Source organism: Lathyrus oleraceus, chromosome 5 (genome assembly GCF_024323335.1).
Source record: "Lathyrus oleraceus cultivar Zhongwan6 chromosome 5, CAAS_Psat_ZW6_1.0, whole genome shotgun sequence".
Classification (NCBI taxonomy): Eukaryota; Viridiplantae; Streptophyta; class Magnoliopsida; order Fabales; family Fabaceae; genus Lathyrus; species Lathyrus oleraceus.
This window is the reverse complement of record NC_066583.1, coordinates 224,067,223-224,089,150: the sequence shown is the minus strand read 5'-3', so window position 1 is coordinate 224,089,150 and position 21,928 is coordinate 224,067,223.

Genomic DNA, 21,928 nt, shown 5'->3' with positions numbered 1-21,928 from the left:
CAGCTCACAATGACCGGACGCGTGTCCCTATTTCCCTCTCTCCATTCACATCAAATAATCTACCTCACACTCCACTAACAGACACGTATTTCCAACTCTCTCACTCACTCTCTACAGAAAAAAACTCTCCTCACGCTACATCTCTCAAATTCACTCATTCCTCACCACTCAAAAAAATCTCACGCTCTCTCTCTGAAAACCCCTCACGAATCTCTCTTCTAACGATGGCTCATCAGCATCATCGCTTCCCACCGTAAACCTTCATCCACCACAAAACCATAAACCTCACCGCCGCTTAACCTTCAAACAGCTCTCCATCTCCGATCGTCCACCACATGCGACCTTCAACGTTTTCATCAACCGTCAACCCTCCGTCTTCCTCAAAACTCACTCGATTCCGACCATCACCACCGAAAACCCTCCTTCGTCAATCCATTTCCGCCTCTTCAAAACCCTCACCGCCGTCCTTGCTTTTCCCTCCATCCACCGGAAACACCGCCGTTCCCATCATCTTCACTCAACCCGCCAAAATCTTTAAAACCCCAAATCATCTCTGTCTAAACCCTAACCACTAAATCCACCGCCTACCACCCCACAAACCGCCACGAGCTCAAGCTCACGCGACTCCAGCTCCACCGCTCTCTTTCTCCTCTTCGACGAAACCCTCATCCCTCCGTCGAAACCGCTCACCACCACAAAACCCTCCGCTCACAAAACCGCGAACCGCCGTTAGCTCCCGTCACCTACAACCCACCTTCAACGGCCATAAACTCGAACAGCAAGAAAGTCTATTATTTCAATTCTGTTTCGGATGATCTCGAGCTAGCAAAGTATTATCCAATTGTATTGTTGGTGGGTTTATTCGTTTTTTGCAGGAAACGGTCCGGTTAAGACTCGGAACCGAAGGTTAACAAGCTACCATCGTTGGAGCTATTTGTTCATGAAGCTAAGCCGATTGAGCCCCATTCGCTTTAGCCGAAGTCATCAGCCGTGAAATACAGTGAGGTGGGGTTAGTCAGCTTCGAGAGAAGAAAAAAACATACAGAAAAGGGTTGTACCGATCCGTGCCACAAGTCAAACCACCATTGAAGCAGAACGATTACACGACTTTGGGTATTTTCTGCTGAACCATTGCTAAAAAAAATTCTGTTAGTTTATCAGTTGTATTAATTTATAGTTATGCTGATTTTTGCTGAGTTTTGTTGATATGTTGTTATACTTGAGACGGTTTAAGAATGACACTACTGCAATTGGTATTTTGGGAATCGATTTGCTTTGGTTGTTTTGGTCTTTAGTTGATTTTTAGAATTGTTGGATTGCATTCTGTTGAGAACATTGTTTTGATTTCGAAATTGCTAATTTGCAGTAATCCCTGTAATAGTTTCATTTGCAAAATCATTGGACTACTTGTTTGTCTTAATCATGGAAATTGATTTGTAAATATTACTCTGAGTTGTTGTTATTTAAGTTCAGTACATGTTAAATCAAATTTCTTCTTAAAACTATGGATTCGGTAATTCAATGCCGTTATGCCGCCCAAAGTTCTAATATATTAACTTATACATTTTCACCGCGTTACAACCTCGCACAGGACATCAATCATATGGTCTTTATGCTCAAACCGGTTTCGAGAACATCTTTACCGACACATACCGATTAAATCAATGTTAATACCCATTTTTCTTTCTCTTTTGATTTAATTAATTGATCAAAATATTTAATTAGTTTAATTTCTATTAATTAATTGTAATTAACTTAATTATTTGATTAAATAATTTTGATAATTAATTTTAATTAATTTAATTAATCAATTTAAACAAATTTTGATAAATTAATTTTGTTAAAAAGACTTTGATTAGCTTCTTCCAATCACAAACTTCAAATTATTTCAAACTAAATTATTTCACAAATCATCTTTTCATAAATCATTTTCAATTGCAATTTTATTTCAATTCATCATCCAACACAAACCAATTTCAAAAAGCACATCATACAATTCTCGATTAATATCGAGCCCATGTTAAAACACCCTTGTAAGTCGATTGCTTTTAAAGTATCGCCGTCAACCTCACATAGCTTACTCCTGGGCTTCCTTACAATGAAACCTACTTGGTTATTGATTAATCGAGTAGATGAAATAATACACTAAATAAAATTCATTTATTCATAAACACAAATTCAAACCACTTTTCAAACCACTCAATGTCTAAAGTTTTTTCTCTTTCAAATATAAATTTGGGATGAAAAGGAGATAGGAGGCGTACGCCTTACTATTTCTCAATTACTCGAATAATTGGCGTACGCCATATTGCGCGAGTTCTTGTCATCCGATTAAATCTTAAATTTCACAAATTCAAATCGTTTTTTCAAATCAAATATAACTTCTAAAGAATTTTCTCTTTTAAAATAAACTTGGGTTGAAAAGGAGATAGGAAGCGTACGCTTCACTATTTCTCAAGCATTTGAATAATTGGCGTACGCCATATTGCGCAAGTTCTTGTCACCCGATTAACACTTCAAATCACATCTTCTAAATCAACTACAAATCCTAAATCCTTTTAATTCCACATTTCAGATGAAAAGGAGAATAGTGAGCATCCGCTTCATTATCTCTCGATTATTCGAATAATTGGCGTACGCCACATTGCTCGAATCTTCGTCATCAAATCAAAACTACAATCGAATAAATCCAAACCTACCAATTCAAATTCAAACTATTTTCGCAAATCAAATACAACATCTAAACATGTCTTTCTTAAATTAAACCTCGGATGATAAAAGATGAGGGGCGTACGCCTCGCCATCTCTTGATTATTTGAATAATTGGCGAACGCCATATTGCACAAATTATCGACTTCCGATTAAAACACGCTAAATAAATTTGGATAAGGGAATAGTAGGCGCACGCCTCATTATCCTTTGAATAAGCAAGTAGGGGGCGTACGCCTCACTACCGTGCATATTCAACATCCACAAACAAACTTTCAAAATAATTCGAACGAAAAAGGAGTAGAAGGCGGACGCCTTATTACTCCTCGAAAGAATTGAACGATTGGTGAACACCACATTGCTCAACCTTTCGTCGTTCTTCAAAAACATCTCAAACAAATCAAACTAACTTCTCGCCCCCAAGCGATCGAAACCAATCAAACCCAAACACATCAATTCAACTCGTCACCCCCGCGTGACCAAAACTCCTTTCAAAAGAACACTGTCAATCCTTTCTAATACGCACAACAAACCAGTGCTAGAGCCTCCCCCGAGAGTAGACATGCCAGCGTTTAGCCGTTAGAACGCCGACCTACACAGTCGTTCATCAAAACAAAACACACCAAATATTCGTAGTAGCCCGAACTACGAATGCTCTGATTTCCTTATTGCACCATAAGGATACGTAGGCAGGAGATTGCTGTATCTTCGCGAGCACACTAATAAAAAACCTCCCATTTTCCCCTCCTGAGGTCTTCATCCATATCTACCATCAATTCTAAACACTCAAAGCAAGCAAATAACAGTCAAATAGCAAAATCAGACTAAGAGGTTCCCGTTGAGTACAACGGACGTAAGGGGTGCTAATACCTTCCCCTTGCGTAATCGACTCCCGAACCCGAATATGGTTGCGACGACCATTATTCTTTTTCTTAGAGGTTTTCTCGATATTTTCCTATTCCTTCATTGGAATAAATAAAGTTCGGTGGCGACTCTGTTTCGAACAACATTTTTTCCGCGTCCTATCGCGAGGGATCGCATTATCATCATTTGTGAGGTGCGACAGACTGGCGACTCTGCTGGGGACCCTGCTCCAAGCAAGAGAGAGTCTAGCCTAAATTTTGCTATGACTGTTGGAAGATATTCTTTTCTTCCATGTTTATTTCTCCATATTTTATTCTTATTGCTTGTATTGTATGAAATTTTTCTTGATACTTTGATATGGGAGTTGGTATATGTTGTGAGATAAGCTTCATACCCGAGCTTCGAGAAAAACTTAGAACCCGGAGTTGTGTAGTATTGAACCGGGGGGTGTACACCTCATTGGGACAATACGAAGAGTCCACCTGGAGTAGATCTGTTTGGAGTTTCCATCACAATATGGCTAGCCCATCATTGCGGTGGAGGTTCTAAACACGATCCGTGACTCTAGGGACCTCGCTTTAAACCCAAGTTTTGTTTTCATGATTGGTGATTGTGTAGTATTGAACTGAAGGGTCTACACCCTGTTCGTACAATACGAGAATCCCACTTAGATTAGATCATTTCAGAACTCCCATCACGATGTGGCTAGCCCACCATTGCGAGGAAGTTTTGAACTTGATCCGTGAGTCTAAGTTCCTTCCTTGAAAACATAACTTTAGAACCTACCTTTGAGAAATTTCTTGTAATCAGAGAAACCCGTACTTCTTTCTGTTATCCTGACGTACCCGACGTGTGAATAATTTTAAGTCTGTATTCCTATGTGAAAAAACATGGCAGAACTTCATGCATTTGCATATCATAAACATGCATTGCATTTCATCTTCCAGAGACAAAATCTCACACCATGTTCTACCCTTTGTCCAGTAAACGCTGACTACTCGACACCGGTACGAGACACGCCGCAACTACAAGATGACACTCAAACAGTTGGAAGCAAACCAAGTTTCGATGAGGACCGACATTGATTCCATGCAAGAAAAGATGGATCGCTTGCTTGAGACCATGTTACTCTTGGTCCAAAAGGAAAGATGTTGAGACTAGCGCCGAAGCTAGGAAAGTTGCTGCCCAGTTTGGATCGCCATCACTTAGCATCCCTGGAGTAACTGAACTTGATGGTAACCCTTCCTAACCTAGAGGAGGACCAATCCCTATTCCTGTTCCCATGGTCAACAAAGAATGAAGGCGATCATTATGCCCTTCTTTACCATTTCACATTCTTGTAATTTGATCTTGTTTGTTTAAGTACTGTATGCTTTGAACATTGTTGTTTGTATTTGGTTTTGTTAATGGGATGATTATGCATGCTTTGAATCAATCTTTCATAATTCACTCATCTATCACATTTGCAAAGCACAAACACATACTTTTCCACCTCACTTTCTTTCATCACGCTATTGTTAGTAAACGTTGGAAGGAGGATGACGAAAACACAATACTCATAATTAATGATGGTATGCTTTCGGATAAAACCCTACTAATGATGTACAGGCATTGTTTCAAATCCCCAAACACTGGAGAGATAAGGAGTTAATCCCTAGTCAACCACTTCGAGCCTAGAAGTAGGAGTTTCTTTCGGATCTACAAACCCTTACGCTTAACCTGGGGCAGGGTAATGTTCAGTTAATCTGACTACACGTTCAAATTACAAAGTGAAATATCCCATACAAGGATCAATCACATGATATTCTTCGCACACATCCTGAAGTGTCGAAGAAACCATACAAATCCAAATTTTATGACCAATGACTTGGCAGTCACAATTTCCAAAAAAAATCAATCAAAAAAGACCCGCTAAGTCAAACACCCTGAAAGGAGACTTAGGCAAAAACAGGGGCAATCCCGATGGATTAAAGCTTTAAACAAAGCAGTCCATGCAAAAGTTAGGGATCAAAACAAAAGTCGAAAGAGACAATGAAAGTCTCCAACAAAACAAAACAAGATTCAGTGACCACCATACCAAAATCAAAGGGTCACCGAAATCCAAAAAAATAAGGTGGCTGCCATGCCAAGAGACCTTGGATCACCATCTTTATCCTTACACATGCAAAAGACGAATGTGTGTGAATTAACTGAACGTAGGATTGGAAATCATCATGAAGAAGGGGTGGGTTAAAATAAACTTTGAGCCTTATATCCTTTTGTTTCAATAAACCATGAACCAAGCCACGTTACAACCTTCAAAAGACCTAATTGAAGTAAGGTTTGTTCTGAAAGCATACTATAGCGAGGTTGAGTAAACTGACTCCCAAAGATTTGCTAATAATCTATCCTCTCTATATCACTCACACACTAGCTAAATCAAGCACCGCGTTTGGACTCATGATCCACTCACCACACACTACCATGACACTCCAAATGAATGATTGTTTTTTCAAAACTTGTATAACTGTTGCATTAAAATCACCATTTCTTGGATAGCAATTCTTAATTGTCAGTCAGTACTTGACATCTAAGAGATTCCAACAAGAAACAATTCAAGAGGCACTTGATCGTTGGTGCTGACACGAATCAAGACCATCCCATGAATCAAGGGCATGACATCTTTCTGATTATGTTGACTGAAGAGGTAGTCAGCATAAGACAAATCTCCAAGCATCAGTTGATCAGGGAGAAAAGACACTTCAATACTCAGTACGTCTGAGGCAAGGCCCCAAAGGCTAATCAGGGGCAAACCATTGCAAGATTCAGGAGCTGGGAAAGACAAACTCAGACCATGTCATGGGATAATCACTCCTAAAGGTTTCCTTTCAAGGAGGATTCCTTTGAACACCCTACAGTCAGGGGCAAGACAAGTTGCAAGGGGCAAAATTCCCTTCATATCTTCAAGTCAGTTAAGCAGATTGCATCAGACATTAGTAACTGCTTGAATTCACAACCAAGATGTCAAAAGTTCATACCAATACGACATCATACCTTGACAAGAATCCTTAGGGCACGTCAAAAGCACAATCATCATGTGTTGATCACGTCGCTATGCTTAGTTACAGGCTGGCCAGACATCTCAGAAGAAGAAATCGAGATCTTCTCAAAGACAAATACACAACATATCAATAAGAGATCAAGCTTAGGGCACCAGGAGTATCCACATCTGTTACGTGTTCATCACATCATCAACTACCGAGTGTCGGGAAGTCAGATCCCCCACCAATCAACAGTCCTATCCACATTGACAATTACCAAAAAAAAAGCCAAAGCCCACATGCTGGCACCCACACAAAAACAAATACAACCAGCACTGGTTTCCAGAAGATACACTGCCTTTAAAAAGGGAGGCCAATCCCAAACAAACCAATCATTCTTTGCATTCAAACATACATCTCATGCATCATATGCATCACCTCATACATAACACATGGGTATCATTCATATACATAACACGAATCAAAATCCAAGGTTTAGTCGTAGGCATCCAGGCCAACCCTCAGTTGAGTCATTGTTTTTCTCTGAGTAATTTCCTACCCTGTTATCGGGCGTTCCCCATTGAGTTACATCTTTCAACCGTTTGTTGATAATATGTTATCCTCAGCTTAGTCAAATAATGTTTCTCCAAATACTTACCTTGTTTCACGTTGAGCGTCCCTCAACAAGTTGTTTCCTGTAACCTTTTGTTGACAGAAACTACATCTCTCCAGAGAATATTGGTTTTGCAACCTTTTTGTTGTCGATACCCCAAGCAAGTCTTAACCAATAATGTTCCAATACTACCCAACAAATCAGGTTTACTGAACCTTGTCAATAGCCACATTCTTCCAATATTTTTCTCATTATCATGCTTTTGGTGAAAGTCCATTGAGGAATAATATTGATCATCGTCCTGTTTACGGTAACCGTTATCCTTTTGGTAATGGTAAATCCTTGACATTTGTGATCTTACTGTCATCCTGTTGGTGTCGAAGATCCTTGGAGTTTTGGTTCAACCTTCATCCTTTTGGTGAATGATGACCTCTGCAATTATTACAACCTACCGTCATCCTTTTGGTGCCGGCGATCCTTATGGTGATAAGCAATCCTTGTCATTTTGGTTCAATCATCACCCTTTTGGTGATGACACCCAGTTCAATCTAAAGCATCATCCTTTTGGTGATAGAGATTACAGAGTTTGGTTTAAGCTATCATCCTTTTGGTGATGGTGACATTTGGAAAGTCCAACCCCACTGTCATCCTTTTGGTGTCAGCAATATTTGAAGTTTTTATAACTTATTATCATCCTTTTGGTGGTAACGAGTTTCGAAGTTATGATCTCACCTTCATCCTTTTGGTGATGGTGATTGTTGACTCATTATCATCCTTTTGGTGATAACGAGTCTTGTTGTTTGTAGTACCTTCATCCTTTTGGTGATGGTGACTATTGACTTATTATCATCCTTTTGGTGATAACAAGTTTTGTTGATTGGTCTTACCTTCATCCTTTTGGTGACGGTGACCATTTGAGTTATGGGCTCATTATCATCCTTTTGGTGATAACGAGTTTTGTTTTGATCTTACCCTCATCCTTTTGGTGATGGCGATCATTGAGTCTATTTCAGCTTATTATCATTCTTTTGGTGATAACAAGTTTTGAAGTTCTGTCCTTATTATCATCCTTTTGGTGATAACAAGTTCGGTTTGTGTGATTTTACTGTCATCCTTTTGGTGTCAGTGATATTTAAGGTTATTGACTTATTATCATCCTTTTGGTGGTAACAAGTTTTGTCGTTTGACAATACCTTCATCCTTTTGGTGATGGTGATTGTTGACTTATTATCATCCTTTTGGTGATAACAAGTTGTTGTCTTGATCCTACCTTCATCCTTTTGGTGATGGTGATCAATTGCGTGTGTGCTTATTATCATCCTTTTGGTGGTAACAAGTTTTGTCGTTTGACAATACCTTCATCCTTTTGGTGATGGTGATCGTTTTGACTTATTATCATCCTTTTGGTGATAACAAGTTTGTTGTGTGATTATACCTTCATCCTTTTGGTGATGGTGATCATTGAAGTTAATTGACTTATTATCATCCTTTTGGTGATAACAAGTATTGTTGTTGGATCTTACCTTCATCCTTTTGGTGACGGTGATCTTTGAAGTTGATGAGTCAACTACCATCCTTTTGGTGATAGCCTTGATATTATACTCTTAGTAATGGGAAAATTTATCAAAATAACCATCATCCTTTTGGCGATGGACATCATCCTTTTGGTGATGGAAATCTTTGGATTGTGTCTAACTTTCATCCTTTTGGTGATAGAGAGATTTGTTGTTGATCTTACCATCATCCCTTTGGTGATGGCGATCTTTGTTGTACCCATTGTAACCATTATCCTTTTGGTGATGACTAATTTCGAAACTCGGTTTGTCGATTATCCTTTTGGTAATGACGATCTTGGAAATCATGGTGAATTCTATCATCCTTTTGGTGTCAGAAAACCAGTCCCACATTTGTCTTTACAACAATAACAACTTGTGCAAGATTTGAATGTTGACTCGAGGGTTGGTATTGATTTAGATATCCTACCCCAATACCTCAGTGCTGTTAAAATCCATTGCATTTTCTTTCTGCTTCCATTCCATTGCATTTCAAAGGACAAAATTTGGATCTTTTCGTATTTAATTACCTTCCACCATGAATGTAGGAAGACTATCGTCATTCTTACTTTCTAGTTCAAGATAATTAAATAGGGGCAACTGTCATACCCCAATTTTGTCCGGGCATATTTAAATTTCATAGAATTTGATCTCATTTTATTTTTTGCATCATATGCATAGCATGACATACATTGCATCATGAATAATACCTGAAATGTCAGTCAGAATGAATTTATTGAAAATACAGACCAATCAGTCGAATCATTTCTCAAAGACAGGCAAAGTTAGCCGTGACTGTTTTGGTTATAGCTTGAACCGCCTGAGCCTTTTGGTGATGGAAATCTTTGGATTGTGTCTAACTTTCATCCTTTTGGTGATAGAGAGATTTGTTGTTGATCTTACCATCATCCCTTTGGTGATGGCGATCTTTGTTGTACCCATTGTAACCATTATCCTTTTGGTGATGACTAATTTCGAAACTCGGTTTGTCGATTATCCTTTTGGTAATGACGATCTTGGAAATCATGGTGAATTCTATCATCCTTTTGGTGTCAGAAAACCAGTCCCACATTTGTCTTTACAACAATAACAACTTGTGCAAGATTTGAATGTTGACTCGAGGGTTGGTATTGATTTAGATATCCTACCCCAATACCTCAGTGCTGTTAAAATCCATTGCATTTTCTTTCTGCTTCCATTCCATTGCATTTCAAAGGACAAAATTTGGATCTTTTCGTATTTAATTACCTTCCACCATGAATGTAGGAAGACTATCGTCATTCTTACTTTCTAGTTCAAGATAATTAAATAGGGGCAACTGTCATACCCCAATTTTGTCCGGGCATATTTAAATTTCATAGAATTTGATCTCATTTTATTTTTTGCATCATATGCATAGCATGACATACATTGCATCATGAATAATACCTGAAATGTCAGTCAGAATGAATTTATTGAAAATACAGACCAATCAGTCGAATCATTTCTCAAAGACAGGCAAAGTTAGCCGTGACTGTTTTGGTTATAGCTTGAACCGCCTGAGCCTTTTTTAATCGGTGCAAAATTATTTCAGGATTTGAGGAAGGATTGTATTTTTTTTTAATAAGTTTGTTTTGTGCCGACAATTTTAGTGTGACTGGTTTAATGTTCCGGATAAAATTTGCGCTCAATTTCTATTGTTTAAATTGGTCATTAATTTTTGGTTAGATATTTAATTAAAGTAATTAGGATATGTTTAAATTAGATATTAATTAGTTTTTTTTTATGATTTGTTATTTAATTGAATAATAATTGTGAAAAATATATATATATATATATATATATATATTTTTACATTGGATTCTAAAAAATTCTCTCACTCATCCACTCCCAACGGTCACCAGGTCACCAAGTAACGAAGGAAATAAAAAAAAAATCTCTTCTCTCAGCTCACAATGACCGGACGCGTGTCCCTATTTCCCTCTCTCCACTCACATCAAATAATCTACCTCACACTCCACTAACAGACACGTATTTCCAACTCTCTCACTCACTCTCTACAGAAAAAAAACTCTCCTCACGCTACATCTCTCAAATTCACTCATTCCTCACCACTCAAAAAAATCTCACGCTCTCTCTCTGAAAAACCCCTCACGAATCTCTCTTCTAACGATGGCTCATCAGCATCATCGCTTCCCACCGTAAACCTTCATCCACCACAAAACCATAAACCTCACCGCCGCTTAACCTTCAAACAGTTCTCCATCTCCGATCGTCCACCACATGCGACCTTCAACGTTTTCATCAACCGTCAACCCTCCGTCTTCCTCAAAACTCACTCGATTCCGACCATCACCACCGAAAACCCTCCTTCGTCAATCCATTTCCGCCTCTTCAAAACCCTCACCGCCGTCCTTGCTTTTCCCTCCATCCACCGGAAACGCCGCCGTTCCCATCATCTTCACTCAACCCGCCAAAATCTTTAAAACCCCAAATCATCTCTGTCTAAACCCTAACCACTAAATCCACCGCCTACCACCCCACAAACCGCCACGAGCTCAAGCTCACGTGACTCCAGCTCCACCGCTCTCTTTCTCCTCTTCGACGAAACCCTCATCCCTCCGTCGAAACCGCTCACCACCACAAAACCCTCCGCTCACAAAACCGCGAACCGCCGTTAGCTCCCGTCACCTACAACCCACCTTCAACGGCCATAAACTCGAACAGCAAGAAAGTCTATTATTTCAATTCTGTTTCGGATGATCTCGAGCTAGCAAAGTATTGTCCAATTGTATTGTTGGTGGGTTTATTCGTTTTTTGCAGGAAACGGTCCGGTTAAGACTCGGAACCGAAGGTTAACAAGCTACCATCGTTGGAGCTATTTGTTCATGAAGCTAAGCCGATTGAGCCCCATTCGCTTTAGCCGAAGTCATCAGCCGTGAAATACAGTGAGGTGGGGTTAGTCAGCTTCGAGAGAAGAAAAAAACATACAGAAAAGGGTTGTACCGATCCATGCCACAAGTCAAACCACCATTGAAGCAGAACGATTACACGACTTTGGGTATTTTCTGCTGAACCATTGCTAAAAAAAATTCTGTTAGTTTATCAGTTGTATTAATTTATAGTTATGTTGATTTTTGCTGAGTTTTGTTGATATGTTGTTATACTTGAGACGGTTTAAGAATGACACTACTGCAATTGGTATTTTGGGAATCGATTTGCTTTGGTTGTTTTGGTCTTTAGTTGATTTTTAGAATTGTTGGATTGCATTCTGTTGAGAACATTGTTTTGATTTCGAAATTGTTAATTTGCAGTAATCCCTGTAATAGTTTCATTTGCAAAATCATTGGACTACTTGTTTGTCTTAATCATGGAAATTGCTTTGTAAATATTACTCTGAGTTGTTGTTATTTAAGTTCAGTACATGTTAAATCAAATTTCTTCTTAAAACTATGGATTCGGTAATTCAATGCCGTTATGCCGCCCAAAGTTCTAATATATTAACTTATACATTTTCACCGCGTTACAACCTCGCATAGGACATCAATCATATGGTCTTTATGCTCAAACCGGTTTCGAGAACATCTTTACCGACACATACCGATTAAATCAATGTTAATACCCATTTTTCTTTCTCTTTTGATTTAATTAATTGATCAAAATATTTAATTAGTTTAATTTCTATTAATTAATTGTAATTAACTTAATTATTTGATTAAATAATTTTGATAATTAATTTTAATTAATTTAATTAATCAATTTAAACAAATTTTGATAAATTAATTTTGTTAAAAAGACTTTGATTAGCTTCTTCCAATCACAAACTTCAAATTATTTCAAACTAAATTATTTCACAAATCATCTTTTCATAAATCATTTTCAATTGCAATTTTATTTCAATTCATCATCCAACACAAACCAATTTCAAAAAGCACATCATACAATTCTCGATTAATATCGAGCCCATGTTAAAACACCCTTGTAAGTCGATTGCTTTTAAAGTATCGCCGTCAACCTCACATAGCTTACTCCTGGGCTTCCTTACAATGAAACCTACTTGGTTATTGATTAATCGAGTAGATGAAATAATACACTAAATAAAATTCATTTATTCATAAACACAAATTCAAACCACTTTTCAAACCACTCAATGTCTAAAGTTTTTTCTCTTTCAAATATAAATTTGGGATGAAAAGGAGATAGGAGGCGTACGCCTTACTATTTCTCAATTACTCGAATAATTGGCGTACGCCATATTGCGCGAGTTCTTGTCATCCGATTAAATCTTAAATTTCACAAATTCAAATCGTTTTTTCAAATCAAATATAACTTCTAAAGAATTTTCTCTTTTAAAATAAACTTGGGTTGAAAAGGAGATAGGAAGCGTACGCTTCACTATTTCTCAAGCATTTGAATAATTGGCGTACGCCATATTGCGCAAGTTCTTGTCACCCGATTAACACTTCAAATCACATCTTCTAAATCAACTACAAATCCTAAATCCTTTTAATTCCACATTTCAGATGAAAAGGAGAATAGTGAGCATCCGCTTCATTATCTCTCGATTATTCGAATAATTGGCGTACGCCACATTGCTCGAATCTTCGTCATCAAATCAAAACTACAATCGAATAAATCCAAACCTACCAATTCAAATTCAAACTATTTTCGCAAATCAAATACAACATCTAAACATGTCTTTCTTAAATTAAACCTCGGATGATAAAAGATGAGGGGCGTACGCCTCGCCATCTCTTGATTATTTGAATAATTGGCGAACGCCATATTGCACAAATTATCGACTTCCGATTAAAACACGCTAAATAAATTTGGATAAGGGAATAGTAGGCGCACGCCTCATTATCCTTTGAATAAGCAAGTAGGGGGCGTACGCCTCACTACCGTGCATATTCAACATCCACAAACAAACTTTCAAAATAATTCGAACGAAAAAGGAGTAGAAGGCGGACGCCTTATTACTCCTCGAAAGAATTGAACGATTGGTGAACACCACATTGCTCAACCTTTCGTCGTTCTTCAAAAACATCTCAAACAAATCAAACTAACTTCTCGCCCCCAAGCGATCGAAACCAATCAAACCCAAACACATCAATTCAACTCGTCACCCCCGCGTGACCAAAACTCCTTTCAAAAGAACACTGTCAATCCTTTCTAATGCGCACAACAAACCAGTGCTAGAGCCTCCCCCGAGAGTAGACATGCCAGCGTTTAGCCGTTAGAACGCCGACCTACATAGTCGTTCATCAAAACAAAACACACCAAATATTCGTAGTAGCCCGAACTACGAATGCTCTGATTTCCTTATTGCACCATAAGGATACGTAGGCAGGAGATTGCTGTATCTTCGCGAGCACACTAATAAAAAACCTCCCATTTTCCCCTCCTGAGGTCTTCATCCATATCTACCATCAATTCTAAACACTCAAAGCAAGCAAATAACAGTCAATTAACAGTCAAATAGCAAAATTAGACTAAGAGGTTCCCGTTGAGTACAACGGACGTAAGGGGTGCTAATACCTTCCCCTTGCGTAATCGACTCCCGAACCCGAATATGGTTGCGACGACCATTATTCTTTTTCTTAGAGGTTTTCTCGATATTTTCCTATTCCTTCATTGGAATAAATAAAGTTCGGTGGCGACTCTGTTTCGAACAACATTTTTTCCGCGTCCTATCGCGAGGGATCGCATTATCATCATTTGTGAGGTGCGACAGCAGGGTCTATGGCGCCAGCCATGGGGTAAGCCACAAGTACAAAATGCTGAATTTTAGGGTTTTTAGCTCTTTTTCACTCCTTTTCTCGACCGAGGCTCCGATTAAAGTAAAAACCTGAAAACAAAGAAAAACATAGTAATAACACAACAAAATAACAATAAAACAACTAGAATGCATTTGAAATCGGAGTCGAAAATACGGTAAATTTCAGTGTTATCAAACTCTCCCACACTTAAACCTTTGCTTGTCCTCAAGCAAAATATTAAAAGGCTCATAAAAGAAAAACTGGTGCAAACGAGTGTTTCAGGTAAAAATTCTAAGTTCAAGTCGGGATGCAGTGATAGGTACTAACTGAGTGAACTAAGGGTATTATGATGACACTGATCCACAAATACAGACATAAACTTCATTCCTATATTAACCAACCCATATTATCCCATAATACCTAGGCCTGCCTCTTCATCTTTTTTTGTGTCCTTTTCATTCAGGCGCAATCACATTAAGCCCGTTATCCGTACATGCTTCATAGTAGAGTGACCTGTTAGTGATTATGACCTAAGCATGAGGTTTCTGGCACATAATTATGTGTAAACCCTTTTATTGGACCCAACTGTAATTGTGGGGGATCGGATCGTAATCCGTCCTACCGAGTTCAGTGCTAGATACCTCTGAACCAACTAACAGTGGGTAAGTTTTTCTTTTTCTTTTTGTTTTTGTAGCAAATTTTTACAATTCTTTGGTTTAAATGACTTTGTGAGGGTCACCTATACCGGAGTTGCCTTTTTGCTTTCTTTTATTTTTTTGTTTTGCTGGATCATTCACTTATTTGCATCGGTCCCCTACGTAGAGGATGTGTAGGCCGGAGCTGACTACTGAGATAAACTACTGAGGACTTATACAGAAATGATGATTAAGGCCATGATATATGGGGTTTCGGGAGTGGTTCCTATATTTACGAAGTCTATGGTTCTAAAATAATACTGATGTTTCACAAAGTTCTCCCAAGTCATCGCATCCTTACTCAAAACATGTCTTTAAAACCTGAAAACTTTAAGAATAACACTATTTTCTTTTACAATTTTTTTTTTCGGTGGGGCTAAAGGTATGGGGAGGTAGGATTGTACTAAAGATCTACTATATTTGGTGACTCGTCAGACTCATGCATTATACTAAAAAGCAAAATAAACAACTAAAAGGAAATAAAAATAAACTATCTAAAAACAGCAAAGAAAAAGCGATAAAGGAAAGACGAGAAAAACAATAAAGAAAAGACGATAGAGTCTCCTCCCACACTTAAATCGAACATTGTCCCCAATGTTTCGAAATAAGATAAGGGAAGAGTTACCTGACAACCTATTACTGACCACTGGTGCCTTCGCCATCCTGAGGTGGACGACATGATCGGGTACGATGATGATCTCTCTGATCCATCCTCGCCTGCAGGGCATCCTGAGCGGTCCTCACCTCTCGAAGGTTACCTAGAATGGAACCCTGAGTGGCTTCAATGAGTGCCATGTGTCTCTGGTGGTAGTGTTGTTGACGGGCTTGTGTATCTGTGATCGTTTGTAGGGACTGTAGAACAGTGTCATAGGACCTGTCTGTCCTCCGCTGCGACTCTTGCATGAAGCTCATGTTATTCGCCAGCTGTTGTTTGATGGTAGAGTGTAGGTCGTCACGCCTTTGCTCTCTAGCCATGTGGTCACACCACATCTCCTCTGTAATATAAAAGCCAGGAGTGGTACCTGCAGAAGAAGAAGATGGTGCGGTGTATGGTGGTGAAGGATGATGGGGGGACACATGGGGTACATGAGATCTCTCTCTCCGATCATATTCATCATAAGTGTCATGTCCCGTCTCATCAGGGATGTTAGGAGGAAGAGGACCTAAAACAGGTGGAGTATCTAAAGCTTAGGTCCAATTCCTTTCATCTCGTACATCTGTACATCTAGTGCAAGGTAGAACAACAGATGGGATGGCTACACCATGAACCATAAGAATATAGCCTCCTTCTCTCCTCAAGCGGCACAATTTCATGTCTCTCAGAAATTTTAGGTTAATTGTGCGAGGAGGTAAGGGGTCTAGGGTAGCCATCTCATTGTTCAGGTTAAGTGCCCGAGCAATAGACGTAATCAATCCACCAAAAAAAATCGGTCCCGCTTTATTCAAAGTTAAAGTCATATGAGCAAGCATGAACGGGACCGAATTAATTCGTCTATTTGTGAGGCTTCCTTGCAAAAATAGAAGCTCTCTAGCATTAACCTTATTTGGATTCTCCCGGCCAAAAATAGTGCATGCCAACAGATATCTAAAAACTCTGATGGTCGGGTTATGGATAGTTGAGGCAAGAACTCCTTCAAAAGAGTTTATGGAAGTGTTTGATAATTGCTCCCAGAAGGAAAATACCTCAACTGACCACTCCGAATCCAAAGGGGACTCACAAATAGCACCGTCCCAATGAGGGATTCCTAACAAGCTGGCTAGTTCGTCGGTACTGAATTCATATTCAACAACAAACATTCTAAATCTGACAGCACCAACTGTGCTAGCAGTGTTAGGGTTGACAATATAAATTAAGGAACTCAAGAATTCAATTGTCAATCGCTCATAGGTGGGTTCTTTGTTGGAAAAGAAATTATGCAAACCTAAGTTATCTAATAAATGAAATATGCTATGATAGATACCTAAAATGTAGAGACAGTTTTCGTCAACATACCTTGTCCGGAGGATCTCCCGATTTTGCAATTGTTCGATGATTTTTCTTTGTCTATCCCCAGGTTTCCCTCCTCGAAGAATGAATCCGTTAAACTCCATTTGTGTAGCTCTTGAAAAGTGACGAAGAAGATGAAGTGGAACGTGAAAAGGTTGGATTTTTACGAAATCCGACGGATGAAAATGAAAATGGAAATCGGAAAAATGATTTGTACGGTGTGGTGATTAGAAAGGTATGAGCTTTTTGTGGGTTCAAGGACGTTTTTGCAAGGTGGAAAAATGGGTTTAGAAGGTTGTAAGGTGTGAAAATGGTGAAGAAAGGGGTTTTGTCCCCGACCTTTTACAGACGCTGTGGCGGGCGCCACAAGGCCAAATCTGACTGGGCCGAATTTTGGTCCTTTGGCTTGGGCTTCTCTTGTCTTTTGGTTTTGAGGGGTCCGGATAGCATTTGTCTTGTGATTTCCTAGTATCATTGGCTTGCATAATTTTTTATAGAAGTAAAAATAAAATAAAACAAAAATTAAATATTAGACTAATAAATAAATAAATAAACAACAAAAAATAAAAATTGCAAATAAAACGAACATAAGACATATATAGATAAAAGTAGAAATGTCAATGTATAGATGTAGTTTATATAATATTCCAAATGCGATAATATAAAATGAGTTATGTAAATACGAGAAAAATAAAAAAGAGATAAAATAAGATGAAATGGTGAGATCATATAGTAGGGATGTCGTCTTTCTGAGAGGATCCACGGAGCATGGCTACCTCCTGCCTGAGCTCTGCGATCTCCTAATATAGACAGACAACTTCAGTAGCATGGGTGAGATCAGACACTCCCATCTGTAAAGTGAGGTCAGCCACCTCCTGTCTAAGCTCTGCGATCTCTTTACGACACTCAGCAATCTGGGTGCGTATGTCGGGGGTCTGCAATGAAAGATTATTAGAGAAAACAGTGATCCTGGGAAATGGTGGTGTAGGCGTGTATTCAACAATGGGTGGTGATCTCGGCTCCTCGACGGTCTCTCCCTGGCCCTCTAGAGCATAACTCCAATTCGCTGGATCATGCACACTGGTCATCATAAGATCTAGCAGTGTGAAATAATGGATAGCCTCGCTGTCGACCAGCAATCGGAACTGACATGGGTGGAAAGAGGCTCTCCTCATCAACCCTCTGGTCAAACAGAAGTCGATGTCCATGGTAGTGTACCCACAGTAGATCCGGAGATGTGACAGCTTGCGAGACAAACCTAAAGAGACAACAATCTGCGTGATGATCCCGCCCACATGGATGACTCCATCGGTAGATCTGGAGATACCGCTGAGACTGTATAACAAAAAGTTCCCACATGTTACTGGGCGAGACTGGGATGCACAAAATAATAGGAAGATCTCCTCTTCACTCAGTAATGTCTATGCATCCGGTCTTCCCAGGAAGGAATGTGCCAATATCATCTGAAAGTATCTAAAGGCGGGGTTATGTATAACATGAGATAGCTGCATAGATGGATCCTGGCTTCCGCCACCTGATATATCACTCCAAAACTTCTCCACCTCCTTACCCAGAAAATATCACATAGGTGTCTCCGGGATAACATCAGGAGTGGTCTGGAAACCTAATAGGTCGTCGAACTCTTTCTAGATGAAAGAGTATTCAACTCCAAAGAGCCTGAAAGCAGCATATCCATCTGGTCCAGAGAATGGGTCATAGTCGAATGAACTCAGGAACTCCAATGTCAGGTTCCTGTAGGTGTTACTCAAGTCATCAACAAACTTGTCCCAGTGAAGCTGGTGGCTAAGGAATCGGATACTCGACTCGATACCCAATGCCTCCATACAGTGCTGATTAGGATAGCGTGTGGGTGCCATAGGGCGCTGATATAGAGCGATGTAGCGCTCTCTCTAAGCATTATCTCTATAGGCCACGTGCATATCATCGAAATCCTGCATCCTGTAAAAGTTAAGAAAGTGATCCTGAAAAATGCAAACCATTCAAATTTTTAGTCTCGATGCAAAATATGATAAAAATAAAATAAAATAAATGCGAAAAAGTAAAATGAAAGAAAAACCATGGGTTGCCTCCCACGCAGCGCTTGTTTAACGTCATTAGCTTGACGATTAGAATTTATACACCTGTAGTAGTAGGGATTGGTGGATCAATCAGGGTATGGCTTGAGTAGTATGCTGGAATGTCTCCTCCTTCGTAGAGCTTCAGTCTTTGTCCATTTACAATGAATGGACTACAGGTTTCGTTCTTGATTTCTACGCCTCCGGATCTCAGAATCTTGGATACTTCGAAAGGACCAGTCCATCTTGAACGTAGCTTTCCAGGGAAGAGTCGTAACCTAGAGTTGAAAAGGAGAACAGGATCGCCTATATTGAAGTTTTTCTTTACTATTCTTTTGTCGTGATAAGCTTTTGTTCTCTCTTTATATATTTTTGCATTCTCGTAGGCAGATTGCCTAAGTTCTTCTAGTTTATGAATGTCTAGGGTACGCTTTTCTCCAGCGGCTAGGTAGTCTAAATTCAAAGTTTTAATGGCCCAATAAGCCTTATGCTCTAATTCGAACGGTAAGTGACAGGATTTTCCATAAACTAGTTGATAAGGAGTAGTTCCTATAGGGGTTTTGAAAGTGGTTCTGTAGGCCCATAATGCTTCTTGAAGCTTCTGAGACCAGTCTCTCCTAGAAATAGAAACAGTTTTCTCTAGGATTTATTTTATCTCCCTATTAGATACTTCTACTTGGCCACTAGTCTGTGGGTGGTATGGTGTTGCTACTCTATGCCTAACTCCATATTTTCTTAAAAGTTTGTCAAATACTCTCGATATGAAGTGTGATCCTCCATCGCTTATGACAAAACGCGGTGTTCCAAATCTAGGGAATATATAGTTTTTAAATAATTTGATTACTACACTAGTGTCGTTTGTGGGTGCAGCTATAGCTTCAATCCACTTAGACACATAGTCCACAGCTACCAAGATATACCTGTTTCCTAAAGATGATGGGAAAGGTCCCATGAAATCTATACCCCATACGTCAAAGAGTTCTACTTCCTAAATGTTTCTTAGAGGCATTTCATCACGCCTTGAAATGTTTCCTGTGCGTTGGCATCTATCACATTTGACAATGCAAGCATAGACATCACGCCACATGGTAGGCCAGAATAGGCCAGCTTGAAGAATCTTGGCGTATGCCTTAGAGGTGCTCGCATGTCCACCATAGGGTGCAGCATGACAATACTTGATAATACTATTTACCTCTTCTTCCGGAACGCAATGGTGAAAAATTCCATCTTTACCCCTTTTGAAAAGGAGCGGTTCGTCCCAATAGAAGTTTCTCACATCGTGGAAGAATTTCTTCTTGCGGTGGTAGTCAAGATCAGGGGGTACTATATCACCAGCTAGGTAATTAACGAAGTCTACATACCAGGGTACGTTACTTACTGCTAAGGAATTTTGGGGATACTCATGAGGGCTCAGGTTATCATCTTCAAGGGTTTCTACTCTAGCTATCAGTCTATCATAGGCGAAATCATCATTTATGGGTAATAGTTCAGGTTTTAGATGTTCTATCCTAGAAAGGTGATCGGCTACTACATTTTCAGTGCCTTTTTTATCTCTTATGTCTAAATCAAACTCTTGTAGTAATAGAATCCATCGGAGTAACCTGGGCTTGGCATCTTTTTTACTTAATAGGTAACGAATGGCAGCATGATCGGTGTAAACTATAATTTTTGCTCCTACTAGATAAGATCTAAATTTGTCTATAGCGAGTAATTCTTTTTCAGTTGTTGCATAGTTAAGTTGGACAACATCTAGGGTTCTACTGGCATAATAAATGGCATGCAATTTTTTATCTTTCCTTTGTCCTAGAACGGCTCCAACTGCATAATCACTAGCATCGCACATTATCTCAAAAGGTTCCGACCAATCAGGCAGTTTCATAATAGGTGCAAAGATTAATGCTTGCTTTAAAAGATTAAATGCGTCATTACATTTTTCATCGAAAATGAATTCAGCATCTTTCATTAAAAGTCCAGTTAACGGTTTATTTATTTTGGAGAAGTCCTTAATAAAACGCCGGTAGAATCCAGCGTGTCCAAGAAAGCTTCAGACTTCTCTGATGGTTTTTGGTGGTTTTAGGTTTTCTATAACTTCTATTTTAGCTTTATCTACCTCTATACATTTTTCAGAAACTATATGTCCTAAAACTAATCCTTCGGTCACCATGAAATGACACTTTTCCCAGTTTAGCACGAGGTTCACCTCCACGCATCTCTCCAAGATTTTCTCAAGGTTAGCAAGACAATTGTGGAAATCAAATCCGCAAACTGAGAAATCATCCATAAACACTTCCATGATACCATCAAGGTAATCTGCAAAGATTGACATCATGCAGCGTTGGAAAGTAGCTGGGGCATTACAGAGGCCGAATGGCATTCGTCTGTAGGCAAAAGTTCCATAAGGGCATGTAAAGATAGTTTTTTCTTGATCTTCGGGGTGGATAGGTATTTGGAAGAATCCAAAGTATATATCTAGATAGCAGAAGTAAGAGTGTCTGGCTAGACGCTCCAACATTTGGTCTATAAATGGTAAAGGGAAATGATCCTTCCTAGTTGCTTTATTTAATTTTCTATAATCTATACACATCCTCCATCCTCCTTCTAAACGTTTTGATACATGTTCGCCCTTATCGTTTTGCACGACTGTGATGCCTCCCTTTTTAGGTACTACACGCAC